Here is a 10860-nt window from a genome sequence, read left to right as displayed (position 1 = left end):
GCACCATGTCACGACAAACATAAGTGCTTAGTGTGAAACTAGCGTGCGATACACACACTTCCTGGGTGATACAACCTCCCAGAACATCCTCCACTCGCAGGTGGCAGAGCCAGACACCGACACCCCTGCCCGCTCAGACCCAGCAGGTAAGCCCCAAACCGTCACATGACTCTGCAACCTCCTGCAGTGACTGCCCCTCCGTGAGCCTCAGTTTCCCCACCCACAAGATGGTGGTAATAGCAGTTCCTTTTTCAGAAGCTGGTTAGGAGGATGGAGCGAAATATAACATGGGAGGCTCAGCTGGCTATGCTCCATTCGGTTATTACTGGAGGTCCTAGCCCAGGACTGTGCGTTTACAGCCATTTGCTGTGTGATCTCGGGAAACGTGCCGTCACTCGCTAGGCCCCCAGGCTTCCCTTTTCTCTGACAACCGCTAGAGCGAACAGCAGCAGGTTCTGCCCTTCTCCTGGAGGGAAAGCCACAGGAGCTGCCAGGGGAGCGTCTGAATCCCCCACGCTTGTCTGCCCTGGAGACAAGAGGATCAAGGAGGGACTGAGGTCAGATACAAGGAAGGACTTCCAGAAGGCAGGAGAAGTGCCAGGAACTGGAGGATGGGGGTCTGATGGGTGCCATCAGGGTTGTGGTTTGTGTCAGGCTGAAGAGAGAGGCTGAGCTAGCTGGTGTTTTCTGCCATCATCTGCTCGCTTCCATCATCCAACCCTCCATTCATTCATTCACTGAAGGAACTGCACTGACTCCTGGGTTAGCGGCTAAGCCCCCAAGCCCTGCAGCCAGGTGGTCTGGATTTGAATCCCACTGCTGCCTCTTCCAGCTCTGTGGACAAGTCCCTTTGCCACTCCGTGCCTCAGTCTCCCCATCTGTAAAGGGGGGGGCATCACAGTGACAATAACTTCATGCTGACCTGTGGTGCTGCCTGTGACCGCTTTCTGTGTCTCCCCAACTCTCTTCCCGGGGCTCCCCACCCTTCCCCTCCTCACCACCGACATTCCCGGCCCGGGCGCTCCGGGAAACATTCCGTGGTTTGCAGCAGACTGTCCGGCTCCTCGGCGCCTCAGATGTGGGCAGAGTGGGCGGCGGATGGGCGGGCGCAGGCCGGGGGCTGGGGAGACTGCACACCCCCGGCCCCCCACTCCAGCACCGGGCACCCGATGGGGGAGGCGGTGGATGGCACTCACAGACGGGCAGAGGGTCCTGCTTGGGCCGATGGGGAGGCCCTCCCCTGCTTACAGCCCTCCCAGGGCTCCCTAGTGCCCCTCGAATAAAACCCAAGTCCTCCTTGTGGCCCACAAAGCCCTGCCTGACCTACCCTCACCTCCTCCCTCTCCCCCTGGCTCATTCTGCTCCAGCTACATGGGCCTCCTCGAGGTTCCTTCAATGTGCCAGGCACGTCCTACCCCGGGGCCTTTGCACATGCTATTCCCTCTGCCCCCAGACCTTTTGGTCCACTGAAATCGCACAGGCTACAATGTCACCTCCTCAGGAAGGCCTTCCCTGCCCAGCCAGCTCCCATCACCCTCTTCTACAGTCTCTGCAACCTTTCTCCCAATTAGAAATTATCTCGTCCGTTCATTCACTCTCTCCCTAACTGTTCCCAATGCTGGGCCGTGAGCCCAGGAAGGGCAGGGCTGGGTAGGCCTTGTTCACCACAGACAAGTAACAGGCACTCGCTGAATAGATGGAGCAGCCACGAAAGTCCTCCTGGAATCTGACCACAATCTCTTCTGCTTTAGCTGCACGAACATCACACAGTTTCCAACCTGGACACGGTCCTCAACAGTTTATAAGACACCTCCGCACGCATCAGCCCACTGGGTTTCCCACCAAGACCCTGTTCGGGGAGGTTCCATTGCTCATGACCCCTCACTTTACAGATCCCGAGATGGAGGTGCAGAGAGGGGACATGACTTCTTTTTGAACGAATGAACGAACATGCAATGAATCAGCTGCATCACGACTTTTGAGGGCCTGATGTGCTTTTGAACTTCCTCCATGAAAAGGAAGTGATTAAACATTATCTTTCAGGGCTGCATTAGTATACGGATGAGTACAATCCAGGCTGGACTCATTCCTGTGTATTCATTATATCATATTCACTGCTTTCTTCTGATTGTAAAAGAAGTAAAAGTTAAAATGTTTAGGAGGACCCTGAAAGTCCCACAGACCCGGCCCCGTGACTCCTCTGGTTCCGGAAGGCGGCGAGTGTGTCTGAGATTTGGGGGCCAAGGCCACAGTCTCAGGCCTCTGCCCTTTCTCCCTGGCTCAGCCCTGAATTTGAAATGGTACTGGACCCCCGAGCCCCCTGGGGATCCTTGGTGCTCTGAGCAAAAGGGACCTTTTCAGAATCACCTGGTTCACGCTACGTAAGAGAATGAAATTCTTGCCAGTTGGAGCTTGGATGCCTCTTGCGATGAAGAACTCATTACCTTTTAGCCAGTTAGGAGGAAGTCCTGTTCTGAGGTTGAACTGACTCTGCAGAGGCCCAGCGCTGACCTCTGAGGTCGAACACACCCCTCCCCCACCACACTCTCATCAGCTTTCCATGTCCAAGGGCAGCCCTGTTGGGAAGATTTGAGACCTGTCTTGTGTCTGGCAGTTTCAGCTCTTGTGACTGGGGGCTCCTCGTGGGCGGGACTGGCTGGAACTGATCCTCTGTGGGGAACCCAGATGACACAGCTCAGAGCTGAGCCCAGAGAAAGGTCAGGAGGAGCAGGGTGAATTGGACCAAACTTTCCCGAGCATCTTCTTTTATGGGCTGAAGGCCTGAGTCTCATTCTTCCTCTGCAGACTGCTGGACTCCATCCTCTTTCCTCTTCTGGATATACCTCAGTTTGCCACTGCCCTTGGCTGATTAGTGGATCCATAACCTCCGCCATATTGGCCTTCTCCTCTGTTGATAAGACCTCAAGTGTGCACAGAAACATTCTCCTTTTCTCAGATTGCCAGTTCTGCTTCTGGGCCCTGGAGAGTGGAGAATTGCCATTCTCCAAAGACCCTGGAGAGTGGGATGGGGAATGGCTACCTCACCACCAACCCCGGGCCTCTCCTCCCGTTCTCAGCTCTGCCCTCGCTTGTACTCCGAACAAGTCTCTCTGTTATTTGAGCTTCCAATGAAATCACTAAGTCCCCACCATTTTTCAGCCGAAACCCACCCACTTTCTTCCAACTCCAGGCCCCCATCATTGCTGACTTGGACACCGTCTCGCCTTCCCCTGGTCTCTGGCTGCCATGTCAGGCCCAGATTGTCCCTTCTCACGGGAGCCCAAGGGAGCTTTAAAAAATGTTAAACAGGTCCTGTCCCTCCTCTGCCCACAGCTCCCCAGGGTCGCAAAACACTGGCGTAAAAGCCCAAGTCCCCACAGCCCGCAAGCCCCTGTGCAACCTGTCCCTTCCTCCCCTTTCTGCGGCCATTCCTCCCTCCGTCCCCCTCACTCACTCTGCTTCAGCAGCGTAGGCCTCCTTGCTGTTCCTCCACCGAGCCTAGCGTGGTCCTGCCCCAGGATCTTTGCGCATACTCTTCCCTCTGACTAGAACTCTTGCCCCTTCTCTTCTAGTGAATTCTGTCACCTGCCAGGTCTCAGAACAGATGTTGCCTCCTCAGTGAAGCCTTCCTTGACTGCCCAGTGTCAAAGCCCACCCAACTCCTTGTAACCCTGTAAACAAGTGTAACTAATTCCTACTTTGTGCACTGATGCTTTAATTTTCTGTCACTCCCACTGAGACACCAGCCCCAAGAGGAAAGAGATCTTTGTCTGTCGGGGTCACTGCTGTGTCCCCAGCATGAGAACAGGAGACATAATGGGTGTTCAATGAATGTTGACTGAATGAAGAATGCAAAATGAAAGCAACTCCTGACACTCCCCAGGGATATGAGGAGATCCCCTGTTCTTGGGGACCTTGAGACTTCGAGGGACAAATCCCACTGTCCCCAACATGCCTGAGGCAGCTACAAGGGGGTCGCAGAAGGTCGTAAGGAGCCGTCTCTTACCCTGAGTCCTGACTCTCCTTGGAGACCCACAGAGCACTGGCCACACAGCCCGAGACGTTTAGTCCCCAAACCATTTCCCTAATGGGGAAACCAAAGGCCAGGGAGGGTAAGCCACTGGCCCAAGGTTACACAGCACACCCAAGTTCAAAGCCGGGTATGTGTGATTTATTGTAGAACCACGCTGACAGAGGTTTCAGAGTTCCACTGTGGGTGACAGGCTGGACAGACGGACGGGCAGACAGCAGAGCAGACGGCACTGCGCTAGCCTGGTGGCCTCGTGCCGGCCTGGAAGACATGGACTCGCAGCCTCAGGCTCCACGGCTTCTTGCACTGCTTCTGGCTTCTCCCCTCAGCGGGTGGGTCTGGGGAGCTTCCGGAAGGGTGCTAAGTCTTGGGGGTGGGTGCTGCAGGGTGCCCACTCCCTCGTTGGGGTCACGGGGCTCAGACGCTGAGCATCCCGCCTCCTGGACAGTTAACCTGGGTGCTCCCCAGGACCCCTCCAGTCCTCTAGACCTCGCTGCACTCACAGCTTCCCGTCCACCACAGGCCCTGGGGTCGCAGGAGTCCCTGTGGTGCCGTCACAGGACCTCCAGGTCCGGCTAACTCACTGCCAATCTTCTAAGACAGCAGCCGCCCTTGGCGCCCTCCCTGGCCGTGGAAACTGGCATGTTCCGACCCCGGACTGTATCTGGGGAGTCTCAGCCACGCTTTCAAGTTCAAGGCTCAGGAATGGCTTTCTCGCCATTGTCTGGTCTCGGTTTCCCCACTTCTGACCGCCTTTCCCATTTTCAAATGCCCAGGGCAGGGTCACTGCCACTGCCAGCCACGCCTGACACCCTCGCACCGATGCTCAAGTGTCCACACATCTGAGAGGCCCCCTGCTGCCCGCTGCCCCCTCCTGCCTCCAGAATGGCCTGCTGAGCCCCCGCTCAGGTGCCGGTGGGCACCTCCCCACTCACCATCCACCACATTTTGGCCGTCATGTCGTAGCAGAGCTGCCATTTGACCGAGGTCTCTCCTGGTTTGCTGGACACCGAGGCCCCGGGCACCTCCATGCTTGGACAGAGGGGGAGGGCGGCCCCGCGTCAGCTTACTCAGATGAAAGTGAGGGCTGTGCCGGCTGCCTGGGGTGCAGGGACCCAGCATCCATGGCCCTGGGCAAGGGGGCTTTCTTCTGGGAGTCGGAAGAGGGTGCCTGGGACGTTTGGAGCTGGAGATCATAGACGAGAGGGAGGGAGGAAGGGGGGGAGAGAGCGAGAGAGGGAGAGAGGCGGAGGAATGGAGACACGTTAATCTGAGACACACCAGCACCAGGCCACCGGTCTCATGCAAGTGGCCACCCACAGCCCGAGGAGGCTGTCAAAGGCCGTGTGTGTGCGTGTGTGTGTGTGCGTGTGTCGGCAGTCAGTATGATCACACCAGAGTGAGGATTTGTGAATGAGGCTCTGATTGGAAATACCCCTCACTCCAGCCCCGGAAGGAGTGTGGCTTGTCCCATCTGCCCCCACCCCCACCCCCGCCTATTTGCCTCCCCATCAACTCCATCAGGGGAGAAAGCCTGGGACCTCAACCCGCCCACCACCCTGTCCTAGATGCCATCTCGGCAAGGCACCCCGAGGCGTCTGGGCAAGGCACCCCGAGGCCTTCTTAGCTCCAGATGGGGCCCTGCAGCCATGGGACAGTGCACAGGGCTTGAGAGTTGGGAAAGGCGCTCTCAGCGTGTGAAGAGAGTGGGTTGGGGGCAAGGGCCCTGGGTTTGGAAAGAGATGGGGTGCAGTGTTCTGGCTGTGTGATCTTGGACAAGTCTCTGTGCCTCTCTGGGCTTCACTCTGCCTACCTTAAAAATGGAAGGAAATCACTGAGAACAGTGGAGAGGTTGGGGTGGGTGGCGAGACGAAACACGGAGCTCACGGAAGGGGATGCAGTTGTCCTGATTTCATTCTCTCTCTCTCTTTCTTCTTTTCCTCACCCAAGGACATTTCTTCATTGCTTTTAGAGAGAGGAAAGCAGAGAGAGAAATACTGATGTGAAAGAGAAGCATCAATAGGCTGCCTTCTCCACACTCCCGGACCACACACACACACGGACAAGGGAAGGGACCCGCAACCCAGGCATGTGCCCTGACTGAGGATTGAACCTGCAGCCTTTCGGTTACAAGATGGTGCTCCAACCGACTGAGTCACACCGACCAGGACTCGTTTTCTTTCTTTCCATCTCCTAACTTCTGGGTAGAGGCAAGCCAGGGGGGATTCTTTATTATTATTTTTTAAAATTTATTGATTGACTTTAGAGAGAGAGAAGAAGGGAGGGGAGAAATATCAAGTTGTTGTTCCACTTATTGGTGCAGTCACTGGTCACTTCATGTTGCCCCAACTGAAGATCGAACCCAAAACCTTGGTGTATTTGGATGATGCTCTAACCAACTGAGCTACTCGACCAGGGCTGGGATTCTTTTGTTTCCATGATCTAATCATCACTGTGCCCTGAGAGTGTGTCCAAGCTAGACGTGGAGGGGCAGGTCACTGCTCTGTGTGTGTTGCCTGTCCTGGCCCCACTAGGCAGCAGGAGGGACTGAATGTAGACAGCAGGAAGGACTTCCCGTGAGGGCCTGCCCGTAAACTCTGAAGTGGCTAGAAAGCATCCAGCCCCTGTTTTTGCATGTGGCCTTGCAGGCTATGGATTAGGAGTGGACAGAGGGAGTGGCGGGTGTTGAGCATCAGGTGCTGGACATCAGTGGGGACCGAGGCTGATCCCCTTGGAACCAGGAGTGAAGACAGAGTGGCATGTGGGAACGCGGCTGCTGCAGGCCTGTCCCTTCTCCTCTGTCCCACCACAACCAGGAGGAGTCTTCCAAAAACAGTTCTGACTAGTTCCCTCCCCTGCTCCGTCCCAGTGCCTCCAGGTTAGCGGCGCCCCTGGGACTGGGGCTGGCATCCCCCCATCCCCTCTGCCAGGCACGCCCTTCCTCTTCCATCACCTGTGCATCCTTTAAAACCCAGACCGAGGATCCCCGCCCACCCCCAGAGCGAGAAAGAGTCAGAGAGAAAAAGAAACAGGCAGGGGACAGAGACAGAGACGACGAGAGGGTTCGAGACCCGCACCCGCCCACCCACTGTCTGGGCGACATACTCCCTCCCAGAGGCCTGGACCGTCAGCCATATTTTCCTCGGGGAAAATATGTCTATGTGACACCACCCTCCCCGCCCCAGGCCCTGGCCCTGAGCACCCGAGGCTCCCGGAGGACCGGCCCCGGGTCTGAGCCCTCAGTGGGACTCCTGACCACACAGGGCAGGACTGTGCCCACAACAGGCTCCAGTGGTCACTGACAAAGGCCAAGCGTGTGGATTAGATCCAGTCGTTTGAATCATCGTTATTAACAGCAACCATCGGTCGACCACTTACTATGTGCCAGGTGTGCAATCACACACCCAGCCCTCCTGAGAGCCATGTGAGGTCCATGCTTCAATTGTTTCTATTTTACAGTTGAAATAGGGAAACCGGGGCTTGGAGACATTTAGTGAGGAGCCTGGGGACACGCAGTGAGCAGAATTCGCCCCTTGGACGCAGGGGGCCAAGTGTTCACCTGCTCCCTGCCTCGGCCCCTCCAGGCCTCCACTCGGATGTGGCTTTCCCGTGGAAGCCTGCCCTGACCCCTGTTTAACGTCACCCACCCTCCCCTGGTACATTCACCTCCTCTATCTTTATTTGTCTTCATTACTACTGTTTGTTTCTCATCAGTGTCCCCCAAGGGAGTGTCGGCTTTTGTCTATCCTATTCACTGCTTGGGCCCCCGTACCCAGAACAGGAACTGCACCTGGCACAGAGTAGGTGCTCAGTAATATATCTGCTGAATGAATGAACGAATGAATGAATAATGGGTCTAGGGTTTTGCAAACATTGGCATTTCCTGCTGACTTTCACAAAAGGCATTTACATCTTGGCATAAAAGATGCAGGTCTGGGAAGGGGGGTGGAGAGGGGCAAGAAGCCAGGCATTGCTCCCGAGCCCAGAGTAGGGCCACGCCTCGGCCATCTCGCCCAGCTGAGGCCAGCAGAGCCCAGCCTGGCGGACGCGGTTCGCCCACATGGAGGCCCCCGCCCCGTAACTATAATTTGCCTCAGTACCTTGTGGTCTAGGAGACAATTACCCCACAGATGTGCGGTTGGAGTGAGGCATTCAGATGGTGGGTCAGAGCCTGGGCCTTGGCGGAAGGCAGATGTGGGAGGCAGCCTTCAAACGGGAAAGGAGGGAGGAAGAGGGAGAGAAAGAGAGAGAGGGAGAGGGAGAGAGAACTACCCCGAGAGAGGTAGAGACAGGGGAGAAAGCTATTGAGAGAGAGAGAGAGAGCGGGGGGGGGGCAGAAACAGGAAGGGGGGAGAGAGAGAGAGACAGACAGAGACACGTAGATAGAAACGGAGGAATAGAGAAACTACACACAGATAAAAGAAGACAAGTAGAAACAGAGAAAGAGAAGGGGGGTGGGAGGAAGAGGGAAGGAGGGAAAGAGACACGCATTAAAAGAGAGAACCAGAGATAGATGGAGAAGCGCACAGGGAGAAAAAGACAGACCCACACGAAGGGATGGAGAGATGTGAAGAAAGTGCGAGGGAGACCGAGGGGAGGTGGAGGCAAGGAGGGCCAGAGGGACAGAGTGAAACAAGTGAGACAGACACACAGAGGCCGAACAGGAAAGACTGAGACCCAGCTGTGCTCCATCCAATCGTGCAGGTCATGGGGCTTCTGGGTCACACCCTCCGTGCTCCCACCCAGAGAGGCCTAGTTCATCAGTGACATTTTCCACTCGCAGACACTGAGACCCCTGAGGTACAGCCCAATGCCTGCGCCTTCAGCAGCGGAGGAGCTGGGCCAGGGCCTGGATCTCTGTGAGGGCTCCCCAGCCCCTCCCCCAGTTCCCACCCCCAATACTAAGGGCAGAGGGCCCAGGTGCACCCTGTTCCCGAGGTTCAAAGTGATAACGTTAGCCAGGGAAGCCTTTCTCAACTGTCTGTTCCTCACAGAGCACCATCCCCATTTTGTCTGTGTCCAGGCATTACTGAACATTTTTCTTTCAACTGAATCATTCACATAAAGAGACTCGGATGCATTTAAAGAACAAAGGACACCTACAGGCGGTCACGAGTCAAGGTCAGCTGTAAAGTTAAATGCGGTAAAAACCTCAATCTTATTTAATTTTCCCCAGAGACCAAACTGGAAGCCTTCTCCCTTTGTTAAAAAGGTACTCAAGGATTAGAAAGGTGTCACAGGCAGGTTAAGAAAACCCAAGTGCTGTGGGACAAGACCAAAAGATCTAGCATATGTGTAATGAGAATCTCTGAATGAGAAGACAGAGAAGAGAGTAGAATATTTTAAGAGAGAATGGCCAACAATTTTCCAAAATTAAAGACATCAACTCACAGATTCAAGAACTTCAGAAAATACCTATCAGAAAAATATTGCCCCAAACACATTCCCAGACACATAATATTCAAAATGCAGAAAATTAAAGAGAAAGAGAGAGAAGAAAAAAGAAAGCAGCCAGAGCGGGGAGGAGGGAGACCTTGTGCAGAAGAACAAAGACAAGAATAACAGCAGACTTGTCATCAGAAACTGTGCAGATTAGGAGACAATGGAGCAATATATTCAGAGTGCTGGCAGGAAGACACTCAATCCAGAATTTTATACCTAGTGAAAGTGCCATTTGAAAATGAAGGGGAAATGAAGGTTATTTCAGCAAACAAAAGCTGAAAAATTTCATGATTAACAAGACATCCACTTTATTTATTTATTTATATTTTTTAAAGCTGAATTTAGAGAGAGAGGATGAGGGAGAGAGTGAGACGTTGATTTTTTTGTTCCAGTTATTTATGTGTTCATTGGTTGATTCTTGTATGTGCTCTGACCAGGGATCAAACCACGGAAAGATACCTTTTCACAAGTAAAAGAATGGGGGAAATAGACCAAGAAAACACTAATTTAAAAAATGCTGGAGTGGATACATTGAAGTCAGACAAAGCAATTGCATGTCAAGGGGTATTCGATGATAGAGGAGTCAGCTCACCTAACCACATACTATCCCGCAAGCAACATACAGCTGAAATACACGAAGCTGACACTGATAGGGCTTAAAGTAGAATTCATGGCAATTTCAATACTATTTTCTCAGAAATTGCTGGAAAAAATAGAAAGCCTGCAAGGACAGAGCAGACAGAGCAACGCCACAGACCGACTGGAAGCGACATGTGCAAACTCCCCGCCCAGCAGCACTGGGATGTGTGCTTTTCTGAAGTTAATCGTGGAACATCCACCGGGACAGGCCACACTGTTTAGTCAGATTCACCAAGGAAGGCCATAACACAAACCTTACTACATTTTTAAAAGTTTGAGTCCAATTATGTTCTCTGAGCACAAAAAAACAAATGAGATACTCATCACAAAAAGATCCATGAAGAAAATCTCCAAATATTTGGAAATTAAACAACAAACTTTTTAATAACCTAGATCAAAAAAGAAATCTTTAAGAGATCTGAGAAAATTCTTTTTTTTCTGAGAAAATACTTTTAATTCAATGAAAATGAAAATGACAACATATTAAACTTTGGGAGAAAATGTAGCTAAAGCAGTGCCTAGGAGAAAAATTATAGCTTTTAGTTTATATATTTCATATAATGCTTATATTATAGCATTTTATATTATTTATATAGAATATAATACACATGCTTATATGATAAATTATGTGAATGTACTTTAATGCTATTGAGCCATATACCTAAAAATGGTTAAAATGGTAAGTTTTATGTTTCATGTCTTTTATCATAATTGACAAAAACATAAGAGAAAGGGGGATGTAAACAGAT

The sequence above is a fragment of the Artibeus jamaicensis genome, unplaced genomic scaffold (assembly GCF_021234435.1).
Source record: "Artibeus jamaicensis isolate MK-2021 breed Jamaican fruit bat unplaced genomic scaffold, CSHL_Jam_final scaffold_537, whole genome shotgun sequence".
NCBI classification, from domain to species: Eukaryota; Metazoa; Chordata; class Mammalia; order Chiroptera; family Phyllostomidae; genus Artibeus; species Artibeus jamaicensis.
Note: the sequence above shows the minus strand (reverse complement) of the source record.